Consider the following 16,933-nt stretch of genomic DNA (forward strand, 5'->3'; position numbering starts at 1 on the left):
GATTATCTTCCTGGCGTACAAGGCAAGTCAGCGCGGTAACTACGGCGGCAGCTTGAACTAAAAACCCTAAACAGCAAGAGATGTGCATTCGACCAGTTTTGAGCAGCCAGCGTTCAGTAGAGGACGTGTGGCCACAGTGTGTCGCCGTCGTTGTGCTACAGATTGCAGAACAGCAATGTCTCTAAATCAAATGTTCATGACACTCCAGAATTTTTTGGTGATGAGAAAAGAATTTGTCGAGTTTTCCGCGCACGCATTGACTCCCGAATAAAAAATACTACGCATGGACGCAAGCCGTGATATCATAGGAATGCAAAACGCGGAAGATTCATTTCTGGAAATCATCACGAGGGACGCGACTAGGTATTATCAATACGAACATACCAGAAAAAGACCAAGTGCATAAATTTTCAACGAAGAGTCAGCCCTTTGACAACATAACCGACATTGAAATCAGTGTGACGCGCAAGTTGAAAAACATCCTAAAGAAAGACTTTTCTGACACTTTTACATCGTTGTATGAAAATTCTGTGCATTCTATTCGAGTGGTGGCAGACTAGCGTTAAAACCACCAGTCTATTTTCTGTATTTTTTATTAATCTACTGTCTAAGCCTTTTCGACTGACGTGGTACACGCATTACGCTCTGTTAGTAGGGTAAGCCTTGGTAAGTTCGTGGCATTGCTTATTTCGTGATACTTTGTGGAATGCTCTTGACTGATTTATCAACGACGCTAGAAGAGCAGTCGCTGACCCACAGACGTCAGCACATGTCCCCTACCTGCAGCGGCATTTCACGCTGCTCTACCAGCGGCCTTGGCAGCACACTGAGTTGTTTTCTTCCGTTGGAGGTAGTTGTCGTTCGCTTTCGCGCTGCAGAAACCCACATGTTTTCAAAGTGCTCATTACTCCTCATATTAACAGGGTAACATCTTTTCACTTTTTGCATAGTTGTTTATGTGATATAAATAAATTTTTCTGATTAAGATTAGTGTTTTTGCGTTCGTTAGTTTACATACTTTCCATGCAGTAATTAGCTACAGCAACTGGTAGGAAACATACCCTCGATGAAGAAGAACAAGCTGCAGGGGACTGGTGGTGGAAAGATTTTAAAACACGTTATGGGCCTACCTTAAGAGTGCCTGAAAATATAGCTTCTTATAGGTCTTCAATGGGAAATGGGTCAATAATTATTGACTTTTATCAATAATTAGAAGCATTAGTCACAGATACAGGAGTTCAAGATCGTCCACATCTAGTATGGAATTGCGATGAGGTAGGGCTCTCATATGTGGTGAAAGCATCCAAGATCGTTACAGCAGTTGGCAAAAAGTATGCATATAACAGAACGTTTGATGATCGAGGTGAAAATCACACATTGCTTGCCTGTGTCAATGCCACATTGCTTGCCTGTGTCAATTAGTGGTCACTGGATACCACCTATGGTGATATTTAAGAGTGTTCGAATGTCAGAAGGTCTCCTGAAAGACGTAATTCGTGGCACCATTGTGAAACTAATACCAAAAGGGTGGATAAATGGAGAACTTTTTCTGGAATGAGTCAGTCATTTCATACAATGTATACCTCCTGCAAGACCTATATTTTAGTAATGGATTCCCATGGATCCCATATTTCAGTGTAGGTCATTGATCTGGCCAAGAAGATCCAGATCTTTCTTCTGACATTTCCTTCTCACACTACTCACATTCTGCAATAATTGGATGTAGGGGTATATAGGCAACTTCAAAGATCCTGGTCAAGAATCCAGGTCTCAGATCCAACAGATCTGATTTCCACAAATTGTTGAAACTTGCTTACTACACTGCTTTCAGTCCTGAGACCATCATATCAGCTTTTAGGAAGACTCGGATATATCCATTTAATCCTACCGCTGCGACTGAAGAGGCAATAACAACATCAAAGTTGATAGACAAACCTGCAGAAGACAATCTGGAACCAGCATTTGATGATTCAGAAAATCTTTGGAGGTGAATGAACGTCTTCCTCTGCCTGTCTTAAAAGGTAATGGGAACAAATGCAAGCGGAGGAGAAAGACAGATAGCAAGGTAAAATGTCTGACTCCAATCAAGAAGCAGCTCCCAAAAGGACCAGAGGTAGGCCTGTGCATTTTCTAAAAACTGTCTCACGTGATTGATAAACAGAGATGACAGTTGTTCCTTTGAGTTGTTGTTCATTTATTGAAACGTCCCCTTAGAAAAATTATTACAAGACTGTGCTTAAACTGAAACACAATATTTTTTTAGCGCAACGCAATCTGACTTCCAAAAATCCCTACAAGAGAATGGCCCTGACTAACATTAACCTATATGTTTCACAAATCACTTACCTCACAAAAAATCTTCGTTACTCGAACTACTGCAATACAGCGAGCACCACTACTGCTAGCTAAATAAAAGATTCGAACTACTGAAGGCACTAACTACTGATAGGCATAGTTAGCGAATGAAAGATTTTAATAGAGAACAAACAATGTATTTACCTCACTACTCATAATATATATAGCAGTTCATGACACCAATTCTTACAAATTTCAAAACTCCGCCATCTCTCTCCCCACGTCCACCACTGCTAGCGGCTCACCTCCAACTGCGCAACGCTACGCGCTGTTAGCATCCAGCTGCCGCTGCCCAACACTACAATGGCAGACAACAATGCAAACTAAACACAGACTGCGCACAGCAGCCAGTGATTTTTCATACCGAGCGCTAAGCGGCGTTACCAATAAGAAAACCTAAACAGACTACTTACATTATTTTAATGAAATTTATTGATTTATAGGTAGGCCACGAAAGGAAAATACAGTAAATCCACCACCCAGCACCTCTGGAGTGACAAAGAAGAGGACGGAGGATGAAAATAAATGCGGATCCTGTGGCCGCAGTTACTTAGACGACATGAGGAAAAAATCAGAGGCACTATGGATTCAGTGTAGGTTTTGTTTAATGTGGTACCATTCGAAGTGTCAACATACTTTTGAAGAGAGTGAGGAAGATTTTATGTGCAACAAGTATCAAAACCTTTCTGATGAAGACTAAAATGAGGCTTTCATTTAATTAGTAAATTAAATTCAGTGTTTTTGCTCATTACTTCGTCAGTACTTTATCATTATTATCATAAATAAGCCTCAATGTCGTAAAAAGTCAAAATAAAATCTTTTATAGAAATACAATGCTTTCAGTATTCAATTAACGCATTATCACGAAATTACCCAAGTAATGTCACGAACTTACCAAGGGGTATCACGAAATAACCTAAGAAATTCTGTGCTTCGTTACAGGATCATTTAGTAATTGCGAAAGCGTTACGGAGATGATAGATAAACTCCAGTGGAAGACTCTGCAGGAGAGACGCTCAGTAGCTCGGTACGGGCTTTTGTTAAAGTTTCGAGAACATACCTTCACCGAAGAGTCAAGCAGTATATTGCTCCCTCCTACGTATATCTCGCGAAGAGACCATGAGGATAAAATCAGAGAGATTAGAGCCCACACAGAAGCATACCGACAATCCTTCTTTCCACGTACAATACGAGACTGGAATAGAAGGGAGAACCGATAGAGGTATTCAGGGTACCCTCCGCCACACACCGTCAGGTGACTTGCGGAGTATGGATGTAGATGTAGATGTAGAATTGATGAGATCAGAAGGGAGAGAATGTAGTATCAACTAATCATAACATTGTGCATATTGAGTAATGCATTTAAGGACAGGCTTAAATATGTAATTCAGCAGGCTTTCAAAATATTTTTATGTACTTTAAATTAACTTAATACAGAAACCCTCACGAAATCACCAAGGTTTACCCTGTTGATGCTCTACTGTCGGATGTCCGATTTCTGGAATTCGGGATCAATGAAAATTCTCGTGGAAACCTTACTGTATCGAATAACAGCAATTCTGAGTATTGACATGTACTTCGAGATGTAAAAGAACTTCGTTCAAGTGGCTCCAAGCACTGTGGGACTTAACATCTGAGGTCATCAGTCTCCTAGACTTAGAACTAGTTAAACGGAACTAACTTGAGGACATCACACACATCCATGCCCGAGGCAGGATTCGAACCTGCGACCGTAGCAGCAGCGCGGTTCCGGACTGAAGTGCCTAGAACCACTCGGCCACATCGGCCGGCAAAAGAACTTCGTATGTTCACAGAATATTCAATGGCCACTTTCATGCGAGCAAGAAATTCTATTTCAAACGTTTGTCTTACTGGCAGGTCAGCATGAAGCAGCTCCTGAAAATGGATAATGTAGTATGTACATCAAACGCAGAATTTTTCGTAGGCTTTTATCCATTGTGCTTACAGGCATGTCCACAGTTCGGGCAGTTACCTATGTCCTGCATGTTTTCAAACCCGTGTTCTATAACTCCAGCATTGCTTTGGCCCTACCTTCTAATGACGTCGGATCAATTGCTTTCCTCCCTCTGCCATATTGCACTGCAGAAGAATTTCGTGACTATTTTCTCCAGACCCTTAGCAGCCATCGGACAAGAGCCTTTTCATACCCTTGAGCGTCCGTAACTTCTGCAGAATTACCGGTGGACAGTGACTACTCTCGTGAAAGAGTTTTATCAGCAGCGCGCGCAAACATACATTGAGACAGTCACGCTACGCATCTCAGACGCAGACTCAGGAGTAGCTGTGCACCCTGTGCTTTTCATCCTGCATAGTCTGCCGCATATAGTGGAAAAATTTTCGTTAAATTACTATTATTTTTTTGTTTCGATAATCTTCCCCCCTTCTTCGATGATATTGCGTTCAAATTTGACGTCACGCTGAGCAGTGGTTCTTTTCTTACAGTGTTTTGAAAATTAAACTTAGATTGTAATCACTATGACTTTTCTGTTTAGCTATCAGTGCAACGACGCTACCGTGTGGAGAATCGTGTGGTATGGCGTGCCTTGATGTTGCGCATCGGTCCATCACCCGCCTTCTTAAGTGCACACTACTATCACATAGGTTGGCCGTTAGCATCTTCCGGTCAATTAAAAGTGTGAATCTTAGGTTGCACACAGTTCTCAGACATATGGCTAGCAGTTCCTTTGCGAGAGTGGCAGTTTCTGACTAAAGTACTCGACGACCTACGACATACGACTCATAGATTGCTATGTAGCGGCCAAGTCGCATTTAAATCTGGACCCGACGCAAGGACCACAGGTGTCTGTGATAAGGAATAAGCTAAGAGTGTGACTTTCCGAATGTGGCTTCTATATATATCAAAAGCATTATTTGCCTCACCCACTAGGAAAATACCCTCTGTCTTTGGAAGAGCCTTTCAGAGGCTATTTCAGTATTGCAATAATCAAAGTGAGCATTGAGATTTTTACTGCAATCTTTTAACAGGCGGCAGTAAGATTTAGTGTACTGCGGGAATGGCTGACCAAAGGAAAAAAACGAAAGTCATTCATAATTCAAGAGCAATCGCAACAATTTATTTAATAAAATTATACAGCAAAATATGCAAGGATATCCTTTTCTCATTAAGGAAAGTAACAATCAACTTACTGACGCAGTTAAAACAACAGAAGGAATTATTACCGGAACACCTCCTTAGGGGTTCTACCCTTTTACTTTGTGCTAATTCAGCCAGATAGGCTGATTCAAAGATAATAATTTTATTTCGAAACCGTGAAGTTAATTCGCGTGATAAATATAAAAAATTTAACATCAAAAACTTGAGAAATTAAATAACTTAATTGAAGCATCAATGACTTGAAACATAAACATCTTAAAACTCTGTAAATAAATCTACATCTACATGACTACTCCGCAATTCACATTTAAGTGCTTGGCAGAGGGTTCATCGAACCACAATCATACTATCTCTCTACCATTCCACTCCCTAACAGCGCGCGGGAAAAACGAACACCTAAACCTTTCTGTTCGAGCTCTGATTTCTCGTATTTTATTTTGATGATCATTCCTACCTATGTAGGTTGGGCTCAACAAAATATTTTCGCATTCGGAAGAGAAAGTTGGTGACTGAAATTTCGTAGAAAGATCTCGCCGCGACGAAAAGCGTCTTTGCTGTAATGACTTCCATCCCAATTGGTGTATCACTCTCTCCCCTATGACGTGATACTACAAAACGAGCTGCCCTTTTTTGCACCCTTTCGATATCCTCCGTTAATCCCACCTGGTAAGGATCCACACCGCGCAGCAATATTCTAACAAAGGACGAACGAGTGTAGTGTAAGCTGTCTCTTTAGTGGACTTGTTGCATCTTCTAAGTGTCCTGCCAATGAAACGCAACCTTTGGCTCGCCTTCCCCACTATATTACCTATGTGGTCTTTCCAACTGGAGTTGTTCGTAATTTTAACAACCATGTACTTAGTTGAATTGATAACCTTCCTGACAGGCAATCACGAAACCAGTCGCACAACTGAGACGATACCCCGTAGACCCGCAGCTTGATTAGGAGTCGCTTGTGAGGAAAGGTATCAAAAGCTTTCCGTAAATCTAGAAATACCGAATTAACTTGAGATCCCCTGTCGATAGCGGCCATTACTTCGTGCGAATAAAGAGCTAGCTGCGTTGCACAAGAGCGATGTTTTCTGAAACCATGCTGATTACGTATCAATAGATCGTTTCCTTCGAGGTGATTCATAATGTTTGAACACAGTATATGCTCCAAAACCCTACTGCAAACCGACGTCAATGATATAGGTCTGTAGTTCGATGGATTACTCCTACTATTCTTCTTAAACACTAGTGTGACCTGCGCAGTTTTATAGTCAGTAGGTACAGATCTATCGGTGAGCTAGCGGTTGTATATGAGTGCTAAGTAGGGAGCTATTCTATCAGCGTAATCTGAAAGGAACCTAATCGGTATACAATCTGGACCTGAAGACTTGCCCGTATCAAACGATTTGAGTTGCTTCGCAAACCCTAAGGTATCTACTTCTAAGAAACTCATGCTAGCAGATTTTCGTGTTTTAAATTTTGGAATATTCCATTCGTCTTCCCTGGTGAAGGAATTTCGGAAAACTGCGTTCAAATACTTTACATACGACCAGAATTTCTTCGGATTTTCTACAAAATTTCGAGACAATGTTTCGTTGCGGAACCTATTAAAGGCACCTCGCATTGAAGTCCGTGCCAAATTTCGCACGTCTGTAAATTTTAGCCAATCTTCGGGATGTCGCGTTCTTCTGAACTTCGCATGCTTTTTCCGTTGCCTCTGCAACAGCGTTCGGATCTGTTTTGTGTACCACGGCGGATCCTTTGCATCTCTTACCAATTTATGAGGTATGAATCTCTCAATTGCTGTTGCTACTATATTTTTGAATTTGAGCCACATCTCGTCTACATTTGCATAGTCAGTTCGGAAGGAATGGAGATTGTCTCATAGGAAGGCTTCTAGTGACACTTTATCCGCTTTTTTAAATAAAATTAGTTTGCGTTTGTTTCTGGTGGATTTGGAAGAAACGGTATTGAGCCTAGCTACAACGACCTTGTGATCACTAATACCTGTATCAGTCATGATGTTCTCTATCAGCTCTGGATTGTTTGTCGCTAGGAGGTCAAGTATGTTTTCGCAACCATTTACAATTCGCGTGGGTTCGTGGACTAACTGCTCGAAATAATTTTTGGAGAAAGCATTTAGGACAATCTCGGAAGATGTTTTCTACCTACCACCGGTTATGAACAAGTATTTTTGCCAACATATCGAGGGAAGGTTGAAGTTCCCACCAACTATAATCGTATGAGTGGCGTATTTATTTGTTACGAGACTCAAATTTTGTTTGAAGTGTTCCGCAACTATATCATCGGAGTCTGGGGGTCGGTAGAAGGAGCCAATTATTAACTTAGTTCGGCTGTTAAGTATACCCTCCACCCATACCAATTCGCACGGAGTATCTACTTCGACTTCACTACAAGATAAACCACTACTGACAGACACAAACACTCCACCACCAAGTCTACCTAATCTATCTTTCCTGAACACCGTCTGAGACTTCGTAAAAATTTCTGCAGAACTTATTTCAGGCTTTAGCCAGCGTTCTGTACCTATAACGATTTCAGCTTCTGTGCTTTCTATTAGCTCTTGAAGCTCAGGGACTTTCCCAGCACAACTACAACAATTTACAACTACAATTCCGACTGTTCCTTGATAAAAGCACGTCCTGTATTTACCATGCACCCTTTGAGATTGCAGCCCACCCTGTAATTTCCCGAGGCCTTCTAACCTAAAAAAAACCGCCCAGTCCACGCCACACAGCCTCCGCTACCCGTGTAGCCGCCAGCTGAGTGTAGTGAACTCCTTATCTATTCAGCGGAACCCGAAACCCCACCACCATATGGTGCAAGTCAAGGAATCTGCAGCCAACACGGTCCCAAAACCGTCTGAGCCTCTGATTCAGACCCTCCACCCGGCTCTGCACCAAAGGTCCGCAGTCGGTTCTGTCGACAATGCTGCAGATGGTGAGCTCTGCCTTCATCTCGTAAGCAAGACCGGCAGCCTTCACCAAATCAGATAGCCGCTAGAATCCAGAGAGAATTTCCTCAGATCCAAAGCGACACACGTCATTAGTGCCGACATGTGCCACCACCTGCAGCTGGCTGCACCCTGTGCTCTTCATGGCATCCGGAAGGACCCTTTCCACATCAGGGATGACTCCTCAAGGAATGCACACAGAGTTCACACTTGATTTCTTCCCATCCTTAGCCGCCATATCCCTAAGGGGCCCCATTACGCGCCTAACATTGGAGCGCCCAACTACCAATAAGCCCACCCTCTGCGATTGCCCGGACCTTGAAGGTGAGAATGATCCTCTGAAACAGGGCAGGCAGCTGCATCTGGCTCAGCCAGAGACAGTGCCTGAAACCGGTTTGTCAGACGCACCGGGGAGGCTTTCTGATCAGCCTCCGGGGACGCCTTTCGCTGCCTGCCACGCCTTGGAACGACCTCCCAATCAACCACAGGCGAGGGCTCAGCCCCACTGCGGGCAGCAACCGGGGCAACCACAGCGGCGGACCGATCTGGGGACAGACGGGACGAGGTTGACATCCCCGCGATACCCAAGTCCGGCTCCCCACAGTGGTGCCCATTGGCAACAGCCTCCAGCTGCGCGACCGAAGTCAGCGCCGCTTGCAGCTGTGAGCGAAGGGATGCCAAGTCAGCCCTCATCCGAACACAGCAATCGCAGTCCCTGTCCATTCTAATCGATGTTGAACAAAAGTTACTGAAACACAGTCAGTGCCTAGGTAACGCAAGTGAAACACGCAAAGAATGTATTAACTAAACTGTACAAAAGCCTAACGACTGCGCTACAATCTGCCTGAATTTACGATTACAGTAACTAAAACTCGAAATTACACCTCCTATACGAAACTCACACGCAATTTAAGTAAGAATCTACGAAGTGAGCACTAAGGCGCGATGCTACAACTCTCAAATACTAAAATACGCCCGAAATTTATGAATTGAACAATGCAAGTACCAAAAACAGGCAAAGAAATTAAGAATGAAACTATGTAACAAATAAGTAAGCTAGGAATATAGGACTTGCTGCTGCAGCTGCTTATCCATCGGCGGTAGGGAGCAATGATTTGGTAAAAGAATTATTCAAACATGAAACACCAGAATCTGAGGTGAATACAGTCATGCAGTTCTTAAATAATTAGATTAAATTATATTGATTAAATTATGCCAAGTTCAACAGTAACTTTGCCCCCAGAACGGACGCCGACGGAACGGTTCGAAGTACAAAGGCCGCGTCCGTGCGCCAAAGTAATCTAACAAGCGCCCAGGTCAGAAAGGACAGTACAGAAATCTATAACAAACTAAAACTAAACTTAGATTATACAGTTACTGACCAAATAACGCACAAATTAATATACAACCAGAAATAAATGCCAAGCAAGGTTTGCGTAGCAGTAAAAGAAACCAGACTATACCGAAGAAAGCCCACTTCTAACAGTGGATTTGCTTGGCACTTCTCAGTACAAAATGTTTAAAATTTCCTTAAGTATTACTAAAAATAAAATCTTTGGCTCAATTTTAATTCATTAAGTAAAACGAATACAGATTTTTTTTATAACATGCAAGACTATGGTGAGCTTAATTAAACGTTTGACAAATAGCGCCGAGGTTGTAAGTACAACTTAGTAGAAATTACAGGAAGTCACTTCCACTAAAGGAAACAGGTTAGAATAATCAGGCCTGCAAAGTACTTGTCGTCATAGCAAAAGAAGTAGTAGAGTTCAGGATGTTCGACTCATCATCGTGTTTATAATTAAAGTGGCGACGCAATCACGCCCTTGTGATCACGATGTAACAAGTGTATGGAGACCTTAATCATTATGATTATTTAAGCAACAATTAGCTGTGTAAGAAGCTCCGAATAGAATTTCACGAAATTCGAAATTATTAAGGACAGTTCATTTTTATACTATGTCGCTGTACCATCCCACATAATACGGAATAGTAACTGCAAGTGGGCAGATTAAATGAATGCCAAGTTTGCATGAGAGACGTAACACATTGTAACCTCCCCACAAAATAAAATAATATGAATAACACTCTCATTTAGCGTGACTACCCAACAGTGAAAATATAATACAATGTGACAAACCTATAACCTTTCAATAATTGACAGTCAAGTTAACCTGGTAAATTTTGGACGTCAGCAATGCTGCGTCATGGCCCTGATACATCATTCTGAATAAGCTGAAAAATCTTACCTTAATTAGGTCGCCGGATAACGCGTATATATCTGCTCCTATAAGAAATTTTCCTGGCACAGCTAAGTGCAATGCTGGCCGAGAAATTTGTCTTATAAAAAAGGAAAGAACTGACTTTTCAATAATCGGGATGGCCAAGGATTGGAGAAATTAGTGAATTCTTTAAATTGAGATAAATGTCAAAAGTTACTTTTTATGAGAAGGATTATTATTAACAGATTTTTTTAAAAACATATACATGGGACTTGATGTAACAATACTACATATGCGCGAGGCTGCTTTTAACTTATCCTACAACGCTCAGGCTCTGCCATCGCTGCACACGACCGGCCCAGCCAACACGATACATCAGACCAGACTGCTCGCTAGCAACAACTCACTCCTACTGCTACACAGTTCCTACTGCAGTCAATACTGCTCTTTGGTCTCAGATTCTCTTCTAGCTTACATATCGCAGGCAGCGCGTGAGCAATACATCGAAATTACATCAGCTCGAGTGCGCTAGCAACAAGTTCTCTAATTATGGACCTCTTACAACATCTTAATGAGAAGATGACTATGTCACCTAACATGCTTCGACGAAAATGAGCACAATTGCCTGTTAAAATTCACAGTAGGTAATGCAAAGGGATGACACTCAGTCAACGGTATTAACACACCGAACCTAAATCCTGCATGTCGATGAGCAAGATGTGAAAGAAAGCTGCTGGAGGAAACGTTTTAGTTTTGGGGCAGATGCAAGTTGCACCGTTACAGCCCAAGTACGACGGAACACTTTTAAGGCGACCTGTGGCGACGGACAATGAATGCTCTGGACGACACATGGAGGAGAACAGCACTGCGCGCTACAAATAGTTCAAATGGCTCTGAGAACTATGGGACTTAACGTCTAAGGTCATCAGTCCCCTAGAACTTAGAACTACTTAAACCTAAATAACCTAAGGACATCACACACATCCATGCCCGAGGCAGGATTCGAACCTGCGACCGTAGCGGTCGCGCGGTTCCAGACTGTAGTGCCTAGAACCGCTCGGCCACCCCAGCCGGCTGTGTGCTACAGAAAGAATCTTAAGAATCTTTAGCAAACTGCGTTGGGGAACTTCCAGATGCATACAAACAGACCAGCGACGCAGTTGATCACGTGAAAGGGGCGTGGTACACTCGCGGTGTACACATATAACCCTTAGGCGTCTGGAGTGGGCACAAACTGTCCAGTTGGCTGAAGTCAACTAGGAAGGAGTAAAGTGCCAAAATTTCGACGCAGTTTGATGGTAGGCCCTTTGCAATTGGCAGAGATACTTTCAACAAGATGAATAGAATGCTCATGTTGCTTGGAAAATCCGTGACGTGAAGCACAGAAGGACCTTGAGGGAGGGGGGACAGTTTTGCTGCGAGAGACACAAGGCCGAAAATTTCGTGGACTCACCTCTGAACCAGCGTCAAGTGCAGAAGAGGGCGCATCACACTCTGTACGATGCAAAGGAGGAATTTTGTGTGAACGACGTGTCTGACGATAGAGAAAAGGAGTGGAGTGACAGATAATTTAAGCTGACGAGCTCACTCAGCGATTTCACTACTAGCTGGTTTTAGCCGTAAACTTAAACTACGATAACACTCAATCTTTTTTGTTTTTGGGGAGTGTAGGGAAACAAATCCAACTTCCTGGGAGAGCCTTTACTGAAATAACAGTTAAAAACAACTTGCAGCAAATACTGGTACGCGTAGGACGCTTTGTGACCAGAAACCGAATAACTGTGCACAAATTAACGAGCGTAACTACTCATGTGAAACACAGAAATCAACCTGTGTTAAAAGCTCTGTGGGGTAGTTCAGACAGTAGCTCCACCACAAGGCACCAGAAGCTCAAGACTCAGAAAAGAGTCTACAACTGATCACCAAATGAGCAATAACAGGAATCTGTCGCTCGCAAATGGCAGGGAACAGTAATAAATGCAAGGTACAGGTGGTCTCTCGTATGCTTGTTTCCCAGGACATAGGTTGCTAGAGACAAACAGCAGACACTCTTCAGTGTACGGCGTGCAGCGTGTATTCAGCTCACACCGGGCAGAAAAAACACGATCCTACCGCAACAGAGACACAGCTCCCCAGAACCACTGCCACACCATTGCCTCGTTAGTACCGATCAGCGATTTCTGTCAGCCCTCGCTGTCTGGAGCAGTCTCACCCGACTCACCCGCGCAGGCGCTCTCGTCCCACCGGCGAGCCGCACTCCAACGAGGATGAACACACGACCACGCAGTCGACAGGTCGAAGTGAGCCTACAGCTCAGAAATCATTATGACCAATGAACCCCTGTAATAAAAAAAAAAATTTTTAAAAATAAAAAAAAACACTCGTCACATCTTAAGTACTATTTTTCTTACATCGAATATCTGTTCTTCAGGATGCGTTTCTTCGGTACAAGATCTGAATCTACACTTCTGTTCATTAAAATTGCTACACCACGAAGATGACGTGCTACAGACGCGAAATTTAACCGAAAAGAAGAAGATGCGGTGATATGCAAATAATTACCTTTTCAGAGCATTCACACAAGGCCGGTGGCGACACCTACAACGTGCTGATAAGAGGAAAGTTTCCAACTGATTTCTCATACACAAACAGCAGTTGACCGACGTTGGCTGGTGAAACGTGTTGTGATGCCTCGTGTAAGGCCGATTTTGATAAAGGTCGGATTGTAGCCGATCGCGATTGCGGTTTATCGTAACATTGCTGCTCGCGTTGGTCGAGATCCAATGCTGTTAGCAGAATGTGAAATCGGTGGGTTCAGGAGGGTAATACGGAACGCCGTGCCGGATGCCAACGGCCTCGTATCACTAGCAGTCGAGATGACAGACATCTTATCCGCATGGCTGTAACTGATCGTGCAGTCACGTCTCGACCCCTGAGTCAACAGATGGGGATGTTTGCAAAGCAACAACCGTCTGCACGAACAGCTCGACGACGTTTGCAGCAGCATGGACTATCAGCTCGGAGACCATGGCTACGGTTACGCTTGACGCTGCATCACAGACAGGAGCACCTGCGATGGTGTACTCAACGACGAACCTGGGTGCACGAATGGCAAAACGTCAGTTTTTCGGATGAATCCAGGTTCTGTTTAGAGCGTTATGATGGTCGCATCGGTGTTTGGTGACATCGCGGTGAATGCACATTGGAAGCATGTATTCGTCATCGCCATACTGGCGTACCACCCGGCGTGATGGTATGCGGTGCCATTGGTTACACGTCTCGGTCACCTCTTCTTCGCATTGACGCCACTTTGGGCTGTGTACTTTACATTTCTGATGTGTTACGACCCGTGACTCTACCGTTCATTCAATCCTTGCGAAACCCTACATTTCAGTAGGATAATGCACTACCGCATGTTGCAGGTCCTATACGGGCCTTTCTGGATACAGAAAATCTTCGACTGCTGCCCTGGCCAGCATATTCTTCAGATCTCTCACCAACTGAAAACGTCTGGTCAATGATAACCGAACAACTAGCTCGTCACAATACGCCAGTCACTTCTCTTAATGAACTGTGGTATCGTGTTGAAGCTGCATGGGCAGCTGTACCTGTATACGCTATCCAAGCTCTGTTGGACTCATTGCCCAGGCGTATCAAGGCCGTTACTGCGGCCAGAGGTGGTTGTTCTGGGTACTGATTTGTCAAGATCTATGCACCCAATCTGAGTGAAAATGTAATCACATGTCAGTTCTAGTATAATATATATGTCCATTGAATACCCGTTTATCATCTGCATTTCTTCTTGGTGTAGCAATTTTAATGGCCAGTAGTGTACACATATTCTCTACCAGTTGCTGTACATTACATTGTGGAGAGTACATCGCACCAATATTACGGATATTCTTTCCTGTTCGATTCTCATATCTGTCTACCTGCCTCAGTGAGCGCAATAATCTCTCATATCTTAGTCTCATGATCCCTACTCGAGATATGATATGGAGTAAAGGTTGCTCAGTCTTCTTCTAATACGGTTTCTCCAAATTCACCCAACAGGATCTCGCGGCAACTAGGTCGCCTTTTCCATTTACTCGCGAGCATTTCTGCTACACTTCCGTATAGGCTACAACGTCCTCTTGTGGTTCTGGCACCGCCTCTGTGCGTTCGTTCGATGTCTGTATCCGTGCCTACCTGGAAACGGTTCCCAACACTTGAGTTAGTCGCAGTAGAGTTTCGTACGAGAAGTACTTTACAGATGTATTGCATTTTTCCAGAACTTTTCCAGCAAAACTATGGCCTGCTCTCGTCTTATATAAGAATTAATTTACGTAATAGTCCCATTTCATATCGTTTCTTGGTATTACTCCTGAGTACTTACACAAACTGGCGTGCTCAAGATGTTCAGCATTACTGTTGTAATCAAATACTAAGATAATCAGGTTCTTCCTCTTTGTTGTAGTCATTATCTTACAATTATCCATATTTAAAGACATTTGCCATTCCTTACACTACGTGAAAATTTTGTCCAAGTCTCTCTGCAGTTCCTAACGATCGTCCAAAGACGATACATTCTTCTACTCTACAGCGTCGGCAATGAACAATGTTATAGTGCCCCTAATTTCGCCTTTTAAACTGTTTATGTAGCCTGAGTGCACTAGAGATTTTATTACCCTTCCTTACACCACGCCCTATTAATCAAATATAGAGTCCAAATGTCAAACGTTCTAGGTGCCAAAGCTCACATCTGTGAAGACAATCAAACAACAATGTATTTCTTTCTGTACATAACTTACTTGTGTCCAAAAAATAGAGAAGGTTTTCTGATACGACAGAATTATATTGCCCAACGCATCATTACAAAAAATTGTAAGACAAATTACAAAATAAATAATTCATTAACCACGTTCTTGGTGTCATACCAAAAAACTGACTTGATCAAAGTGCAGTAAGAATGTTTTTGTTTTTTGTGCCTTGAAAACAAAGTGTGTGAAATCTTATGGGACTTAACTGCTAAGGTCATCAGGACCTAAGCTTACACACTACTTAACCTAAATTATCCTAAGGACAAACACACACACCCATGTCCGAGGGAGGACTCGAACCTCCGCCGGGACCAGTCGCACAGTCCATGATTGCAGCGCCTTAAACAGCTCGGCTAATACCGCGCTGTGTCATTAATTCTGAGGCGTTACGCTTTATTTGCTTTATTTATGATAATATAAGAGCAGAAAGAAATACGGTAGTAATGTTTCATCCAGTGGTACTGTAGTCAATAAAAACCTTTTCTCAAATATTTTAAATTTGTTACGAGAAAAGAATAAAGCTAAACTCAAGGAAAAACTCTCTCAGTGTCGGCTTCTGTTTCTTACATAACTCCGTTCTTGCGAGCTCTTGTTGCCAAGTTTATTGTAGGGCTTCTCGCATTGTTGAGAAAGCAATGGCAACATCGTCAATATGTCTTTCCGTTTTGAAACTGCTAAACGTGGTTGGTCTTTCAGATCAAATATGGCGTGGTGTACATCAGCCATGACCTTCATTAATTTGAATTTATTGCCATTTATCCACTCTTCTACAATGGCGGAAAAAATTAGTACATCATTTTAGAGGTTTCCGGTATACTCAAGATATATTGTTGCAACAATGAATATAAAGTACATGAAATGTTTACATTTACAGATCAATAACTCAATCTGCTCTGAGATACCAGTATCGACGCATGATTGGAGACGAGGGAGACGGCCGATGGTGCCCGAGCGGTTCTAGGCGCTTCAGTCTGGAACCACGCAACCACTAGGGTCGCAGGTTCGACTCCTGCCTCGGGCATGGATGTGTGCGATGTCCTTAGGTTAGTTAGTTTTTAGTAGTTCTAAGTTCTAGGGGACTGATGACCTCAGATGTTAAGTCCCATATTGCTCAGAGCCATTTGAACCATTTTATTTTATTTTATTTTATTGAGGCGAGGGAAGCTGCTGCGCATCTTGCAGATCACGATGAGTTGCACGGTCAGTTTGACGGCGAGCATTATCCTATTGGAAAAGCACAACACCTTCTTGTCGCTATAAAAGGAAAAGAACGGATCTAACGACATTCTGCAGGTTAGCGTCACTTCCAGACGTCCCAAAAGCGAACGAGAGTTGTAGGTTATTGCACCACAGAATAAGTCTGGGATGGGACACTGTGTCTTGAACGAACACACTCCACGGGACAGCGCTCACTAAGTCTACGTCGAACGCGCAAACGACTATCACTTGCGTGAAG

This window comes from Schistocerca gregaria, chromosome 5 (genome assembly GCF_023897955.1).
Source record: "Schistocerca gregaria isolate iqSchGreg1 chromosome 5, iqSchGreg1.2, whole genome shotgun sequence".
Lineage (NCBI taxonomy): Eukaryota > Metazoa > Arthropoda > Insecta > Orthoptera > Acrididae > Schistocerca > Schistocerca gregaria.